Below are 18772 nucleotides of genomic sequence, written 5' to 3'. Positions count from 1 at the left end.
CACCTCACATTCATCCACTGGCACCTCACATTTATCCACTTGCACCACACACTCATCCACTGGCACCTCACATTCATCCACTGGCACCTCACATTCATCCATTTGCACCTCACATTCATCCACTGGCACATCACATTCATCCACTGGCACCTCACATTCATTCACTGGCACCTCACATTCATCCACTGGAACCACACATTCATCCACTGGCGTGTCACATTCATTCACTAGTGCGTCACATTCATCCACTGCCCCTACACATTCAACCACTGGCATGTCACAGTCATCCACCGAACCACACATTCATCCACTGGCACCTCACATTTATCCACTTGCACCACACATTCATCCACTGGCGTGTCACATTCATTCACTAGTGCGTCACATTCATCCACTGCCCCTACACATTCAACCACTGGTACCTCACATGTATCCACTGGCCCCACACATTCATCCACTGGCCCCACACATTCATCCACTGGCCCCACACATTCATCCACTGGCCCCAACATTCATCCCCTGGCACCTCACATTCATCCACTGGCACATCACATTCATCCACTGGCACCACACATTCATCCACTGGCAGCTCACATTCATCCACTGGCACCTCACATTCATTCACTGGCACCTCACATTCATCCACTGGAACCACACATTCATCCACTGGCATGTCACAGTCATCCACTGGCCCCACACATTCATCCACTGGCACCTCACATTCATCCACTGGCACCTCACATTCATCCACTGGCATGTCACAGTCATCCACCGAACCACACATTCATCCACTGGCACCTCACATTTATCCACTTGCACCACACATTCATCCACTGGCGTGTCACATTCATTCACTAGTGCGTCACATTCATCCACTGCCCCCACACATTCATCCACTGGCACCTCACATTTATCCACTTGCACCACTCATTCATCCACTGGCGTGTCACATTCATTCACTAGTGCGTCACATTCATCCACTGCCCCCACACATTCATCCACTGGCACCTCACATTTATCCACTTGCACCACACATTCATCCACTGGCGTGTCACATTCATTCACTAGTGTGTCACATTCATCCACTGCCCCCACACATTCATCCACTGGCACCTCACAAGTATCCACTTGCACCACACATTCATCCACTGGCACCTCACATTCATCCACTGGCACCTCATATTCATCCACTAGCACCTCACATTCATCCACTGGCACCTCACATTCATCCACTGGCACCTCATATTCATCCACTGGCACCTCATATTCATCCACTAGCACCACGCATTCATCCACTGGCACCTCACATTCATCCACTGGCACCTCACATTCATCCACTGGCACCACACATTCATCCACTGGCCCCACACATTCATCCACTGGCACCTCACATTTATCCACTTGCACCACACATTCATCCACTGGTGCATCACATTCATCCACTGGCCCCACACATTCATCCACTGGCACCTCACATTTATCTGCTTGCACCACACATTCATCCACTTGCACCACACATTCATCTACTGGCCCCACACATTCATCTACTTGCATGTCACATTCATCCACTGGTGCATCACATTCATCCACCTGCACCACACATTCATCCACTGGCACCTCACATTTATCTGCTTGCACCACACATTCATCCACTTGCACCACACATTCATCTACTTGCACCACACATTCATCTACTTGCATGTCACATTCATCCACTGGTGCATCACATTCATCCACCGGCACCACACATTCATCCACTGGCACCTCACATTCATCTGCTTGCACCACACATTCATCCACTTGCACCACCCATTCATCTACTGGCCCCACACATTCATCCACTGGCACATCACATTCATCCACTGGCACGTCACAGTCATGCACTGCCCCCACGCATTCATCCACTGGCACCACACATTCATCCACTGGCACCTTACATTCATCCACTGGCACCTCACATTCATTCACTGGCACCTCACATTCATCCACTGGAACCACACATTCATCCACTGGCACCTCACATTTATCCACTTGCACCACACACTCATCCACTGGCACCTCACATTCATCCACTGGCACCTCACATTCATCCACTTGCACCTCACATTCATCCACTGGCACCTCACATTCATCCACTGGCACATCACATTCATCCACTGGCACCTCACATTCATCCACTGGAACCACACATTCATCCACTGGCCCCACACATTCATCCACTGGCACCTCACATTCATCCACTGGCACCTCACATTCATCCACTGGAACCACACATTCATCCACTGGCATGTCACAGTCATCCACCGAACCACACATTCATCCACTGGCACCTCACATTTATCCACTTGCACCACACATTCATCCACTGGCGTGTCACATTCATTCACTAGTGCGTCACATTCATCCACTGGCCCCACACATTCATCCACTGGCCCCACACATTCATCCACTGGCCCCAACATTCATCCACTGGCACCTCACATTCATCCACTGGCACATCACATTCATCCACTGGCACCACACATTCATCCACTGGCACCTCACATTCATCCACTGGCACCTCACATTCATTCACTGGCACCTCACATTCATCCACTGGAACCACACATTCATCCACTGGCATGTCACAGTCATCCACTGGCCCCACACATTCATCCACTGGCACCTCACATTCATCCACTGGCACCTCACATTCATCCACTGGCATGTCACAGTCATCCACCGAACCACACATTCATCCACTGGCACCTCACATTTATCCACTTGCACCACACATTCATCCACTGGCGTGTCACATTCATTCACTAGTGCGTCACATTCATCCACTGCCCCCACACATTCATCCACTGGCACCTCACATTTATCCACTTGCATCACACATTCATCCACTGGCGTGTCACATTCATTCACTAGTGCGTCACATTCATCCACTGCCCCCACACATTCATCCACTGGCACCTCACATTTATCCACTTGCACCACACATTCATCCACTGGCGTGTCACATTCATTCACTAGTGCGTCACATTCATCCACTGCCCCCACACATTCATCCACTGGCACCTCACATTCATCCACTGGCATGTCACAGTCATCCACCGAACCACACATTCATCCACTGGCCCCACACATTCATCCACTTGCCCCACGCATTCATCCACTGGTGCGTCGCATTCATCCACTGGCACCACACATTCATCCACTGGCACCACACATTCATCCACTGGCACCACACATTCATCCAATGGCCCCACACATTCATCCACTGGCCCCACACATTCACTGGCACATCACATTCATCCACTGGCACCACACATTCATCCACTGGCACCACACATTCATCCACTGGCACCACACATTCATCCACTGGCACCTCACATTCATCCACTGGCACCACACATTCATCCACTGGCCCATCACATTCATCCACTGGCACCTCACATTCATCCACTGGCACCTCACATTCTTCCACTGGCACCTCACATTCATCCACTGGCCCCACACATTCATCCAATGGCCCCACACATTCATCCAATGGCCCCACACATTCATCCAATGGCCCCACACATTCATCCAATGGCCCCACACATTCATCCACTGGCACCTTGCATTCATCTACTGCGACACCGCCTATATTTTTACATTCATGATCTACATCCTTGCACTTTTCCTTCTGCATTTCCTCTGTCTAAGGAGCCAGCACCAGAAGTGACACCACATCCGATATGTCAGACATGTGCCCTAATGCCCCCAGGTTTCCAGGACATCCAAGACTGCAAGGGACCGAGCACTGACAATGGCCTGAGAGATACTGTATCTTGTGCCACATAAGACAAGGAAAGTCTGTCTAGCCCAGTGCCTGGGCTACCAAGTGCTTGGCCACCAAACTGGCTCCATGTCATCATGTTTATGGCGTGCATCTAATGCTACCCATGGGAGGTACACCACGTGTTCCATGTGTCCCAACTGAATCGTGTGCTCTCTGAATCAGTTCCATCTATTTGAGTCCTCTTCCTTCTCGGCGCTTCATTTGCAATCAGTGTTTGAAGACATGTGTGACCCCCGTTACCATCTTGGCTGACTAGGTTCCTTTTTTTGAATGGGTATCGACCGGCCATTCACTCTTCAAAGCCTGTAATTCAACTGCACCTTATGGAACTGTTATTCACTCCTTGCCCACCGCATCGCCACTCTCTGCCCCAACTTTCAGTGCTATGCGGACGATACCCAGCTCATTTTCAGGCTACCCTCGGCCTCCTCCTCTCCTTCCCTCATCTCCGACTGTCTGTCTGCTATCCAGGAATGGTGTGCCGCCAATGACCTCTGCCTTAATGCCAGTAAGACTGAGATTCTACTCATCGGCACACCCACTCCCTCCTTCCCTGCAGCGCTCTGGCCAGCCTCTCTTGGCCCGCTTCCTGCTCCTACTTGCAAGGCAAAAAACCTCGGGGTCATCTTCGACTCCACACTCTCCTTCTCTCCTCATATATCTGACGTCTCTAAGAAGTCACACTACCAGCTGCACCTCCTCAGAGGTATTCTTCCCTTCCTCTCCTTCCCCCAGAAGCTCCCGGTCTCCAGAGCCCTGGTTCTCTCGAAGCTGGACTACTGTAACAGCCTCTATCTTAATCTGCCTGCCTCCACTCTCCGCCCTCTGCAACTCATCCGGAAGAGGACTGTGAGACTTGTCCTTGGCCTCAAGCCCAGGGACCGTATCTCTCCAGGACTGAAATCTCTACACTGGCTCCCTGTGGCTGCGAGGATTAAGTTCAAAACCCTTTGCATTGTCCACAAGGCCTTCTGGGGCCTGGGGCCTAAATACCTTCAACTCTCTCTTCCTAAATATCTTCCTTCCCGAGCCCTTCGCTAATCTGTCTCCAACTCCCTCAGGGTCAGCCGCTTCTCGAAGCAACGAGCTGGGGGTAGATCTCTCTCTGCGGCAGGGGCCTCCCTCTGGAACAGCCTTCCTGCCTCCCTGAAACTTGAGGAGAACCATCTTCGGTTCCGGAAGCACCTCAAAACCTTCCTCTTTGCTTCTGCTTTCTCTCTCCCTCTCCCCTGCTAAATTCTTCATTGAAACTGCACTGAACCTGCACCTGGGCCACTCTCACCGACCTCGGTCCTTGGCCCAGCCACTCTACACTTGCACTGCCTCCCTGGCAACCCCTGCACTGCGGGACTGTCTCTGCATCCCTACAGCCCCCCCTCCCAGCACTTGTCTGCACTTACCTTGCACTTGCCACCAGCTGGCCCTATTTATTTATTTATGTTTTATTCTACTTACCCTGTTCAGCACTTCCCCCTCTCCCTTTCCCCTTGCACTTTTTCCCTTCCCCCTACCCCTGCACTTGCGCGATCTGAATGACACATGGCCTAGTAGGATCGTTGTCTGTCTTTCCCCCTTGTTCCCCCCTCCCTGCCTCGTCGCGCCTTGAAACACTTGTGTATAGGCGCGTTACAAATGCCATATCATATCATATCATATTAGCCTTTTCTACCCACTCACCCTGTGGAAGCCCAAGTCTCTGTGGAGTGGGGGAGGGGGCACATTGCTGTCACTTGCTCGCATGTACTCTTCCCCACTGGCAGGGTGCTGCTGTAGTCTGTCCTGTACAGCTGACCTTTGCCCCCGCGAAACAGCATAGAATCGCTCGGGTCCCTTTCTGTGCCTATGCAGCAGCACAGTGTGTTGGCGTTGCCTTCCAGTGCTCCCACTAGGACCACCCACGCTCTTCTCTGGGCATCTGAATGAGAGGCCTGTAGGCCGTGCTCCTCTACTGGAAAACAGGCACCCATTGCATCATGGTGCCAGCAAGTGGAGCAGTCCAACCAGGCCTTTTCCAAGATGGCAGGGGGGGGCCTCCAGGAGTATCAGTAGGTGGCTAACTCTCTCCTAGGCACATCAAAACGTTCTGCACCCGCCTTCCCATGTTCAATGCCTCTAAAGCAACTGGTCCCCTCCTTCTTGTGTGTGTTGATGTTAAGAACTCAAGGCTTCATTGCTTCGGTCCTCTTTCCTCTCTTCCTGAAATGTCCCTCTTCTTCCCTGCTGGTGTCTTCCTTGTTCTGCACCCCGTGTCTCCTCCCCTTGGGCATCCTGTTCTTTTCCAAGGTATGGCTCCTTTTCCTTCTTCCAGTCAGCTTCTGATGCAGGGAGGGGCTGGGCGACAGGACTGGCGTATTCACCATCCTGAAGAAGGAACCGGGAAGGACTGGGGCATGGCCGGCTATTGACAGCTTATTCATGCAGTTCTGATTGGGTTGCCCCCAGTTTCGTGCAACGATAGCCCATTGGGCCAAGGCCCTGGCTATGAAAAGTTCTCCTCATTGCGTATGTAGCCACCGTTCCCCAGAGACCATGACTCCTGTTTGCCCCATCTGAAGAGAACTTTGGGAAACACGGCAGAGAAATCCCCTTCCATGGACGGGAACTAGGATGGTCAAGCAAGCCTTACTGCCCGACAGTGTGCTGCAATATGCAGTGGCCCAATAAAGGTGCTTCTCTTGGGGCCTATGGAAGAGAAGTCTTGGAGCCCAAATGGGAGCCCCAAATCCATAGGTTCTGAATTACAATTGCGATTTCAATGTGAGTTCATACTTTGTGGGTTCATGTTATCTTTTGTTTCTATAGTTTGTCTTAAGATGTCATGAAGTTGAATGTTTTGCCCTTTTAATTCAGGGGCTTTTCTTTTCCCCGTTTTCTTCTTTGTTTACATTTTTTGTGTTTCTTTTAATTCAGTTTTCACACGTTTTCTGTCTGTATAGTTGAAAAGGATGTACCAGCAATACAGATGATGACACAGAACTAGTGACATAAAGCTGCTGAGATAGAACGATACATTCAGGGCAACATATACGAATAATGGGGGGGCAAAGGGATACAGAAATAGCTTCTTGGATCTAGAATTAGTGCGAGCTAGAGCTTGGGAGGGCGAGCTAGATGGGAATAAAGATGATGATATGATGATATGAAAGATAGTGAAATAGCACCACACAGACCAAGACAGATGCAATACAACACAGGTAGTGAGCTACAAATAGTGAGTACACAGAGTATGTATGACAAGTCTCCCCAATGTACTTTGCCCCAAAACCTCTTCCACACTCACTTCTTCTACATTTCCTTCTCCTTGTGTTTACCTCGTCGATATCTTCAAATGGTCAAGTTGAGGTTTAGAGTTAGGGCGAGGGAAAGGGTTAGCGTTAAGACCAGGGTTAGGGTAAGAGTTTAGTTAAGGGTTAGATTCAAAGGTGGGGTGAAAAAAGGGTTAGTGCTAGGGATTTTGGGGATTGTGGTAGGTATAAGGAGAAGAAAAGAAGGGAGATTACTGGAGACCCTCCCTCCCACTCATTAAGGACAAAGTGAATTTTAAAAGTGGGTGTTTTAGGGTTAGCGCCAGGGTTTAGTTTATGGTTAGATTTAAGGGTAGTGGTAAGGAGAAGGTTTGGGGCACTGGATTGGGGAAGGATTAGGATTAGGGCAAATTTAAGACAAGAGTTATGGTTGAGGTTAGCTGTATGAGGTTAGCTGTATGAGGTAAACGTTAGGCTTAAGGGTGGAGTAGGGGAAACTATATAGTTAATAAAATAAGTGGAGCCAAAGGGGAGCACCCCTCCCCCTTTTATGACATAGTGAATTTTGAAAGAAGTGAAAGACAGAAGAAGTTCACTTAAGAACTGCTCCACATTGCTGGTGGGGGACTTTAATCGCTGGCCTAATGAGTGTGCCGCCGACAAACAAGCAGCCACCTCAGGAAATGCAGTAAGTAACGCCAATTTCCATGTCCTCAATAGTGCTCCCACTCACATCAAAGGTCACACCCTTGACTGGGTTCTTGCAAACAATCTCCTCGTAAAGGCAGTGGTCACCCCTCCATGTATGTATGTATTTGGTGTAACCACTTTCATATCTCTTTCATAGTCTCCATTCCTACCCCACTTCCTAAACTACCCAACCCGCAGAAAACCGTAAAAAAAACAGAACTTTACCAAAGGTACACAGCTAGATTTGAAAGACTGTTTGGAGTGCATTAGGTCAGTCAAGTCTGACTCGGATTCTCCTTCTACTCTTACTGACACCTTCATTATGTCTATGCTCTCTATGCTGAATAGCATGGCCCTAGTTAGGCATAAGCTGGTTAGAGACAACCCTTCCCATCAGAATTGGTTTGCACAAGATCTGTGCCAATTGAAAATTGGAAAACATCAGGCCGAGACTAAATGACTTAAATGTCCTTCCACTCACAATAAAGATAAATGAAGACCCTAGAAAAAGCCTATAGGACAGCTATCCAAGAAACAAAAAAGAAAACCTTTTACAACAAATTGAGGAAGCTAATAACTGCTCTAAAAAGCTCTTTCAGATTATTGGATCTTTAGAAAAGCCTAGTGCCCTTTCCATAGCTATAGTCCCCACGGACCAAGTATGTTCTGACATACAGTGCGCCTTTAATGCTAAGGTAGATAAGGCGAGGGACAAAATCAGGGCTAAACTCCTGATTGAGAAACACCCTCCCCTCTGTCCCCCGCTGGCCCAACCCCCTTGATTAATATGCTGGAATGTATGTTTATGTGCGCTCCTGACTCTCTCGGTGATATGATGGCTCCCCTCTCCACCATGCGTCCTTCCCAGTGTTCAGAGAATACTATTCCAGATAAACCTTATCCAAGATCCTAAGGTACTCTTTGCTCCTTTTTTGACAAGATTTGTCAACTCCTCTTTCTCTAACAACAAAGTCCCCGATTCTATTAAAAAAAGCTACTGTCACCCTCTGATTAAAAAGCCAGGACTTCACCCTAATGACCCAGTAAGCTTCGTCCCATCACCAACCGCCATTTCCTCCTTATGCTACTTGATAAAAGTGCCACCAGTCAAATGCACGCATTTGTTGAGAAATGTAATATCTTGCACCCAAGACAGTCTGGTTTCAGACCTCGTCACGGTACCGCGACTGCTTTGCTAGAATTACAGACACACATGCTGGAAATCTCCGATATTTGTCACTCTGGCTTGTTGGTTCTTTTGGACTTATCAGCAGGTTTCGATCGCCTCGATCATGATCAACTCTTGCTTGTATTAGAGAAACAGGGCTGTTGCAACCCTGATTCTATTCTATGGGTGAAATCCTTCCTTCTGAATCTTACAATCTGGGTGTGTTGGGGTGAGGCCACCTCTTTCTTCTCTCCCAATTGTCGTGGAGCTCCTCAGGGATCATGTATGTCCCCTCTGCTGTTCAACCTTTATATCCAACCTTTCTGTTATATGTTGGATGAGCTTGGAGTGCATTTCTCAAAGTATACTGATGACACCCAGCTAGTACTTGAGTTATCAGGGGATTATGCCAAGGACGCAAACCTTCTTCAGACCACCTATCACCACATTGAGACCTGGATGAGTAAGAACTGGATGTGTCTAAATGGAGATAAGAGCGAGTTGCTGGTCTTTGGTACCACGCATGCTTGATCAAAATGACACTCTAACTATCGACCATTCTCTATCCATGGCTGCCCAATCTCGGTTTCAAAGAGTATTAAGCTCCTGGGCTTCTATCTCGGCCCATTACTCAGTGCAGATGCCCACATCAATCGGACAGTAAAGAATAGATCATACTATCTTCGGCTGCTGTGAAACTGTGCCTCGTCCTGTCAGCGCCCAACTGCTCCTCGGTTGCTCGTTCAGTGATTATCTCTAGATTGGACCACAGCAATGCTCTGTTTGTCAGAGCCAATAAAAAAAATGCAAGCTCTGCAAATCCTTCAAAACAATGCAGTCCGCAATATTGCGAAGAAATCTAGAAGAGAGCATATCTCAGATAGCTGGAGAGATCTTCATTGGCCCCCGGTTACTGCTCGGCTAGAACTCAAGGCTGCTGCACTGACCCAAAGAGCGCTATTTGGCACCACTCCAATCTATAGTAAGGACTTGGTCCCTCTTTATGAGCCACGAGGAAACTACGCTCAACCACCTTGGTGGAGATGAAAATTCCCAAATTCGGCCTCGCCGATTGCTTGTGAAGAGCTTACTCTATCAGGGCTGCTAAGATCGGGAATGCCCTGCCTCTGGAGTTTAGGCTGATAAAGGAATACGCATCTTGTGTCAGAAACTCAAGACTGCTCTATATATCTAAAATCTTTTAAGTCTACCTTGAACGAATGCCGTTTCATTGACACGCTGTTCTTCCTGCGCTTTTGTCCTGTGCCTTTATGTTTGTCCACTGTGTTTTTGTTTGTGTGCCCTGATACCTGTGGGCTTCAGCTCCCTATAAATCAATCAATCAATCAATAAATAAATAAATAAATAAATAAATAAATAAATAAATAAATAGGTAAATGTCACAAAGTGAATGTATGGTGATGGGAATGCAGCAACAGTGAACACATGCATCCAGTATTGCAGAGGTAATGAGACAGTGGTGCAGATACAGCCAGTATTACTGAGGTAATGAGACAGTGGTACAGATACAGCCAGTATTACAGAGGTAATGAGACAGTGGTACAGATGCATCCAGTATTACGGAGGTAGTGAGACAGGGACACACATGCATCCAGTATTACACAGGTAATGAGACAGTGCTACAGATGCATCCAGTATTACAGAGGTAATGCGACTGTGGTACCGATGCATTCAGTATTACAGAGGTAATGAGACAGTGGTACAAATGCATCCAGTATTACTGAGGTAATGAGACAGCGGTACAGATGCGTCCAGTATTACGCAGGTAATGAGACAGTGGTACAGATGCATACAGTATTACAGAGGTAATGAGACAGTGGTGCAGATGCAGCCAGTATTACTAAGGTAATGAGACAGTGGTACAGATGCTTCCAGTATTACGGACGTAATGAGACAGTGGTGCAGATGCATCCAGTATTACTGAGGTAATGAGGCAGCGGTACAGCTGCATCCAGTATTACGGAGGTAGTGAGACAGGGGCACACATGCATGCATGTGTTCCACAGGTAATGAGACAGTGCTACAGATGCATCCAGTATTACAGAGGTAATGAGACTGTGGTACAGATGCATTCAGTATTACAGAGGTAATGAGACAGTGGTACGTAATGAAACAGTGGTACAAATGCATACAGTATTACGCAGGTAATGAGACAGTGGTACAGATGCATAGAATATTACAGAGGTAATGAGTCAGTGGTGCAGATGCATCCAGTATTACGGTGCTAATGAGACAGGGGCACAAATGCATCCAGTATTACACAGGTAATGAGACAGTGCTACAGATGCATCCAGTACTACAGAGGTAATGAGACAGTGGTGCAGATGCATTCAATATTACAGAGGTAATGAGACAGGGGCAGACATGCATCCAGTATTACAGAGGTAATGGGACAGGTGTGCAGATGCATCCAGTATTACGGAGGTAATGAGACAGGGGACCACATGCATCCAGTATTACGGAGGTAATGAGACAGGGGTACACATGCATCCAGTATTATAGAGGTAGTGGGACAGGGGCACACATGCATCCAGTATGACGCAGGTAATGAGACAGTGCTACAGATGCATCCAGTATTACTGAGGTAATGAGACAGTGGTACAGATGCATCCAGTATTACGGAGGTAGTGAGACAGGGGCACACATGCATCCAGTATTACACAGGTAATGAGACTGTGGTACAGATGCATCCAGTATTACAGAGGTCATGAGACTGTGGTACAGATGCATTCAGTATTACAGAGGTAATGAGAGAGTGGTACAGGTGCATCCAGTGTTACTGACGTAATGAGACAGTGGTACAGATGCATCCAGTATGACGCAGGTAATGAGACAGTGGTACAGATGCATAGAGTATTACAGAGGTAATGAGACAGTGGTGCAGATGCATTCATTATTACAGAGGTAATGAGACAGGGGCAGACATGCATTCAGTATTACAGAGGTAATGAGATAGCGATACAGATGCATCCAGTATTACGGAGGTAATGAGAAAGGGTTCCACATGCATCCAGTATTACGGAGGTAATGAGACAGGGGTACACATGCATCCAGTATTATGGAGGTAGTGGACAGGGGCACACATGCATTCAGTATTACGCAGGTAATGAGACAGTGCTACAGATGCATCCAGTATTACAGAGGTAATGAGACAGTGGTGCAGATGCATCCAGTATTACTGAGGTAATGAGACAGTGGTACAGATACATTCAGTATTACTGAGGTAATGAGACAGTGGTGCAGATGCATCCAGTATTTCTGAGGTAATGAGACAGTGGTATATATGCATCCAGTATTACGGAGGTAGTGAGACAGGGGCACACATACATCCAGTATTACACAGGTAATGAGACAGTGGTGCAGATGCATCCAGTATTACTGAGGTAATGAGACAGTGGTACAGATGCATCCAGTATTACAGAGGTAGTGAGACAGGGGCACACATGCATCCAGTATTACACAGGTAATGAGACAGTGCTACAGATGCATCCAGTATTACAGAGATAATGAGACTGTGGTACAGATGCATTCAGTATTACACAGGTAATGAGACAGTGCTACAGATGCATCCAGTATTACAGAGATAATGAGACTGTGGTACAGATGCATTCAGTATTACAGAGGTAATGAGACAGGGGCAGACATGCATCCAGTATTACAGAGGTAATGGGACAGGTGTGCAGATGCATCCAGTATTACAGAGGTAATGGGACAGCGATACAGATGCATCCAGTATTACAAAGGTAATGAGAAAGTGGTGCAGATGCATCCAGTATTACTGACGTAATGAGACAGTGGTACAGATGCATACAGTATTACGCAGGTAATGAGACAGTGGCACAGATGCATAGAGTATTACAGAGGTAATGTGACAGTGGTGCAGATGCATCCAGTATTACAGAGGTAATGGGACAGCGATACAGATGCATCCAGTATTACAAAGGTAATGAGACAGTGGTGCAGATGCATCCAGTATTACTGAGGTAATGAGACAGTGGTGCAGATGCATCCAGTATTACAGAGGTAATGGGACAGGTGTGCAGATGCATCCAGTATTACAGAGGTAGTGAGACAGGGGCACACATGCATCCAGGATTACACAGGTAATGAGACAGTGCTACAGATGCATCCAGTATTACAGAGTATTACAGAGGTAATGAGACAGTCGTGCAGATGCATTCATTATTACAGAGGTAATGAGACAGGGGCAGACATGCATCCAGTATTACAGAGGTAATGGGACAGGTGTGCAGATGCATCCAGTATTACAGAGGTAATGAGACAGTGGTGCAGATGCATCCAGTATTACGGAGGTATTGAGACAGGGGACCACATGCATCCAGTATTATGGAGGTAATGAGACAGGGGTACACATGCATCCAGTATTACAGAGGTAATGAGACTGTGGTACAGATGCATTCAGTATTACAGAGGTAATGAGACAGTGGTACAGATGCATCCAGTATTACTAACGTAATGAGACACTGGTACAGATGCATACAGTATTACGCAGGTAATGAGACAGTGGTACAGATGCATAGAGTATTACAGAGGTAATGAGTCAGTGGTGCAGATGCATCCACTATTACAGAGGTAATGAGACTATGGTACAGATGCATTCAGTATTACAGAGGTAATGCGACTGTGGTACAGATGCATCCAGTATTACTGACATAATGAGACAGTGGTACAGATGCATACAGTATTACGCAGGTGATGAGACAGTGGTACAGATGCATAGAGTATTACAGAGGTAATGAGTCAGTGGTGCAGATTCATGCAGTGTTACAGAGGTAATGAGACTGTGGTACAGATGCATTCTGAATTACAGAGGTAATGAGACAGTGGTACAGATGCATCCAGTATTACTGACGTAATGAGACAGTGGTACAGATGCATACAGTATTACGCAGGTAATGAGACAGTGGTACAGATGCATAGAGTATTACAGAGGTAATGAGTCAGTGGTGCAGATGCATCCAGTATTACAGAGGTAATGAGACTGTGGCACAGATGCATTCAATATTACAGAGGTAATGAGACAGTGCTACAGATGCATCCAGTATTACAGAGGTAATGAGACTGTGGCACAGATGCATTCAATATTACAGAGGTAATGAGACAGTGCTACAGATGCATCCAGTATTACAGAGGTAATGAGACAGTGGTGCAGATGCATTCATTATTACAGAGGTAATGAGACAGGGGCAGACATGCATCCAGTATTACAGAGGTAATGGGACAGGTGTGCAGATGCATCCAGTATTACAGAGGTAATGAGACAGTGGTGCAGATGCATCCAGTATTACAGAGGTAATGAGACAGGGGACCACATGCATCCAGTATTACGGAGGTAATGACACAGGGGTACACATGCATCCAGTATTATGGAGGTAGTGAGACAGGGGCACACATGCATCCAGTATTACGCAGGTAATGAGACAGTGCTACAGATGCATCCAGTATTACAGAGGTAATGAGACTGTGGTACAGATGTATTAAGTATTACAGAGGTAATGAGACAGTGGTACAGATGCATCCAGTATGACACAGGTAATGAGACAGTGCTACAGATGCATCCAGTATTACAGAGGTAATGAGACTGTGGTACAGATGCATTCAGTATTACAGAGGCAATGAGACAGTGGTGCAGATGCATCCAGTATTACAAGGTAATGAGACAGTGGTACAGATGCATACAATATTACGCAGGTAATGAGACAGTGGTACAGATGCATAGAGTATTACAGAGGTAATGAGTCAGTGGTGCAGATGCATCCAGTATTACAGAGGTAATGAGACTGTGGCACAGATGCATTCAGTATTACAGAGGTAATGAGACACTGCTACAGATGCATCCAGTATTACAGAGGTAATGGGACAGGTGTGCAGATGCATCCAGTATTACAGAGGTAATGAGACAGTGGTGCAGATGCATCCAGTATTACAGAGGTAATGAGACAGGGGACCACATGCATCCAGTATTACGGAGGTAATGACACAGGGGTACACATGCATCCAGTATTATGGAGGTAGTGAGACAGGGGCACACATGCATCCAGAATTACGCAGGTAATGAGACAGTGCTACAGATGCATCCAGTATTACAGAGGTAATGAGACTGTGGTACAGATGTATTAAGTATTACAGAGGTAATGAGACAGTGGTACAGATGCATCCAGTATGACACAGGTAATGAGACAGTGCTACAGATGCATCCAGTATTACAGAGGTAATGAGACTGTGGTACAGATGCATTCAGTATTACAGAGGCAATGAGACAGTGGTGCAGATGCATCCAGTATTACAAGGTAATGAGACAGTGGTACAGATGCATCCAGTATTACAAGGTAATGAGACAGTGGTGCAGATGCATCCAGTATTACAAGGTAATGAGACTGTGGTACAGATGGATAGAGTATTACAGAGGTAATGAGACAGTGGTGCAGATGCATTCATTATTACAGAGGTAATGAGACAGGGGCAGACATGCATCCAGTATTACAGAGGTAATGGGACAGGTGTGCAGATGCATCCAGTATTACAGAGGTAATGAGACAGTGGTGCAGATGCATCCAGTATTACGGAGGTAATGAGACAGTGGTGCAGATGCATTCATTATTACAGAGGTAATGAGACAGGGGCAGACATGCATCCAGTATTACAGAGGTAATGGGACAGGTGTGCAGATGCATCCAGTATTACAGAGGTAATGAGACAGTGGTGCAGATGCATCCAGTATTACGGAGGTAATGAGACAGTGGTGCAGATGCATCCAGTATTACTGAGGTAATGAGACAGTGGTACAGATGCACCCAGTATTACAGAGGTAATGAGACAGTGGTGCAGATGCATTCATTATTACAGAGGTAATGAGACAGGGGCAGACATGCATCCAGTATTACAGAGGTAATGGGACAGGTGTGCAGATGCATCCAGTATTACAGAGGTAATGAGACAGTGGTGCAGATGCATCCAGTATTACGGAGGTAATGAGACAGGGGACCACATGCATCCAGTATTACGGAGGTAATGAGACAGGGGTACACATGCATCCAGTATTACGCAGGTAATGAGACAGTGCTACAGATGCATCCAGTATTACAGAGGTAATGAGACTGTGGTATAGATGCATTCAGTATTACAGAGGTAATGAGACAGTGGTACAGATGCATCCAGTATGACACAGGTAATGAGACAGTGCTACAGATGCATCCAGTATTACAGAGGTAATGAGACAGTGGTGCAGATGCATTCATTATTACAGAGGTAATGAGACAGGGGCAGACATGCATCCAGTATTACAGAGGTAATGAGACAGTGGTGCAGATGCATTCAATATTACAGAGGTAATGAGACAGTGGTGCAGATACATTCAATATTACAGAGGTAATGAGACAGGGGCAGACATGCATTCAATATTACAGAGGTAATGAGACAGGGGCAGACATGCATTCAGTATTACAGAGGTAATGAGACACTGCTACAGATGCATCCAGTATTACAGAGGTAATGAGACAGTGGTGCAGATGCATTCATTATTACAGAGGTAATGAGACAGGGGCAGACATGCATCCAGTATTACAGAGGTAATGAGACAGTGGTGCAGATGCATTCAATATTACAGAGGTAATGAGACAGTGGTGCAGATGCATTCAATATTACAGAGGTAATGAGACAGGGGCAGACATGCATCCAGTATTACAGAGGTAATGGGACAGGTGTGGATATGCACCCAGTATTGCAGAGGTAATGAGACAGTGGTGCAGATGCATCCAGTATTACGGAGGTAATGAGACAGGGGACCACATGCATCCAGTATTACGGAGGTAATGAGACAGGGGTACACATGCATCCAGTATAATGAAGGTAGTGGGACAGGGGCACACATGCATCCAGTATTACGCAGGTAATGAGACAGTGCTACAGATGCATCCAGTATTACAGAGGTAATGAAACTGTGGTACAGATGCATTCAGTATTACAGAGTTAATGAGACAGTGGTACAGATGCATCCAGTATTACTGACGTAATGAAACAGTGGTACAGATGCATACAGTATTACGCAGGTAATGAGACAGTGGTACAGATGCATAGAATATTACAGAGGTAATGAGTCAGTGGTACAGATGCATCCAGTATGACACAGGTAATGAGACAGTGCTACAGATGCATCCAGTATTACAGAGGTAATGAGACTGTGGTACAGATGCATTCAGTATTACAGAGGTAATGAGACAGTGGTGCAGATGCATCCAGTATTACAAGGTAATGAGACAGTGGTACAGATGCATACAGTATTACGCAGGTAATGAGACAGTGGTACAGATGCATAGAGTATTACAGAGGTAATGAGTCAGTGGTGCAGATGCATCCAGTATTACAGAGGTAATGAGACTGTGGCACAGATGCATTCAGTATTACAGAGGTAATGAGACAGTGCTACAGATGCATCCAGTAGTACAGAGGTAATGAGACAGTGGTGCAGATGCATTCATTATTACAGAGGTAATGAGACAGTGGTGCAGATGCATCCAGTATTACGGAGGTAATGAGACAGTGGTGCAGATGCATTCATTATTACAGAGGTAATGAGACAGGGGCAGACATGGATCCAGTATTACGGAGGTAATGAGACAGGGGTACACATGCATCCAGTATTACGCAGGTAATGAGACAGGGGTACACATGCATCCAGTATTACGCAGGTAATGAGACAGTGCTACAGATGCATCCAGTATTACAGAGGTAATGAGACTGTGGTACAGATGCATTCAGTATTACAGAGGTAATGAGACAGTGGTACAGATGCATCCAGTATGACACAGGTAATGAGACAGTGCTACAGATGCATCCAGTATTACAGAGGTAATGAGACAGTGGTGCAGATGCATTCATTATTACAGAGGTAATGAGACAGGGGCAGACATGCATCCAGTATTACAGAGGTAATGGGACAGGTGTGCAGATGCATCCAGTATTACAGAGGTAATGAGACAGTGGTGCAGATGCATTCAATATTACAGAGGTAATGAGACAGTGGTGCAGATGCATTCAATATTACAGAGGTAATGAGACAGGGGCAGACATGCATCCAGTATTACAGAGGTAATGGGACAGGTGTGGATATAAACCCAGTATTGCAGAGGTAATGAGACAGTGGTGCAGATGCATCCAGTATTACGGAGGTAATGAGACAGGGGACCACATGCATCCAGTATTACGGAGGTAATGAGACAGGGGTACACATGCATCCAGTATAATGAAGGTAGTGGGACAGGGGCACACATGCATCCAGTATTACGCAGGTAATGAGACAGTGCTACAGATGCATCCAGTATTACAGAGGTAATGAGACTGTGGTACAGATGCATTCAGTATTACAGAGTTAATGAGACAGTGGTACAGATGCATCCAGTATTACTGACGTAATGAAACAGTGGTACAGATGCATACAGTATTACGCAGGTAATGAGACAGTGGTACAGATGCATAGAATATTACAGAGGTAATGAGTCAGTGGTGCAGATGCATCCAGTATTACGGCGGTAATGAGACAGGGGCACAAATGCATCCAGTATTACACAGGTAATGAGACAGTGCTACAGATGCATCCAATATTACAGAGGTAATGAGACAGTGGTGCAGATGCATTCAATATTACAGAGGTAATGAGACAGGGGCAGACATGCATCCAGTATTACAGAGGTAATGGGACAGGTGTGCATATGCATCCAGTATTGCAGAGGTAATGAGACAGTGGTGCAGATGCATCCAGTATTACGGAGGTAATGAGACAGGGGACCACATGCATCCAGT

Source organism: Ambystoma mexicanum, chromosome 9 (assembly GCF_040938575.1).
Source record: "Ambystoma mexicanum isolate Mex_15411 chromosome 9, UKY_AmexF1_1, whole genome shotgun sequence".
In the NCBI taxonomy this organism is placed as follows: Eukaryota; Metazoa; Chordata; class Amphibia; order Caudata; family Ambystomatidae; genus Ambystoma; species Ambystoma mexicanum.
The sequence above is the reverse complement of the archived record's forward strand: the minus strand, read 5'-3'. Positions refer to the sequence as shown.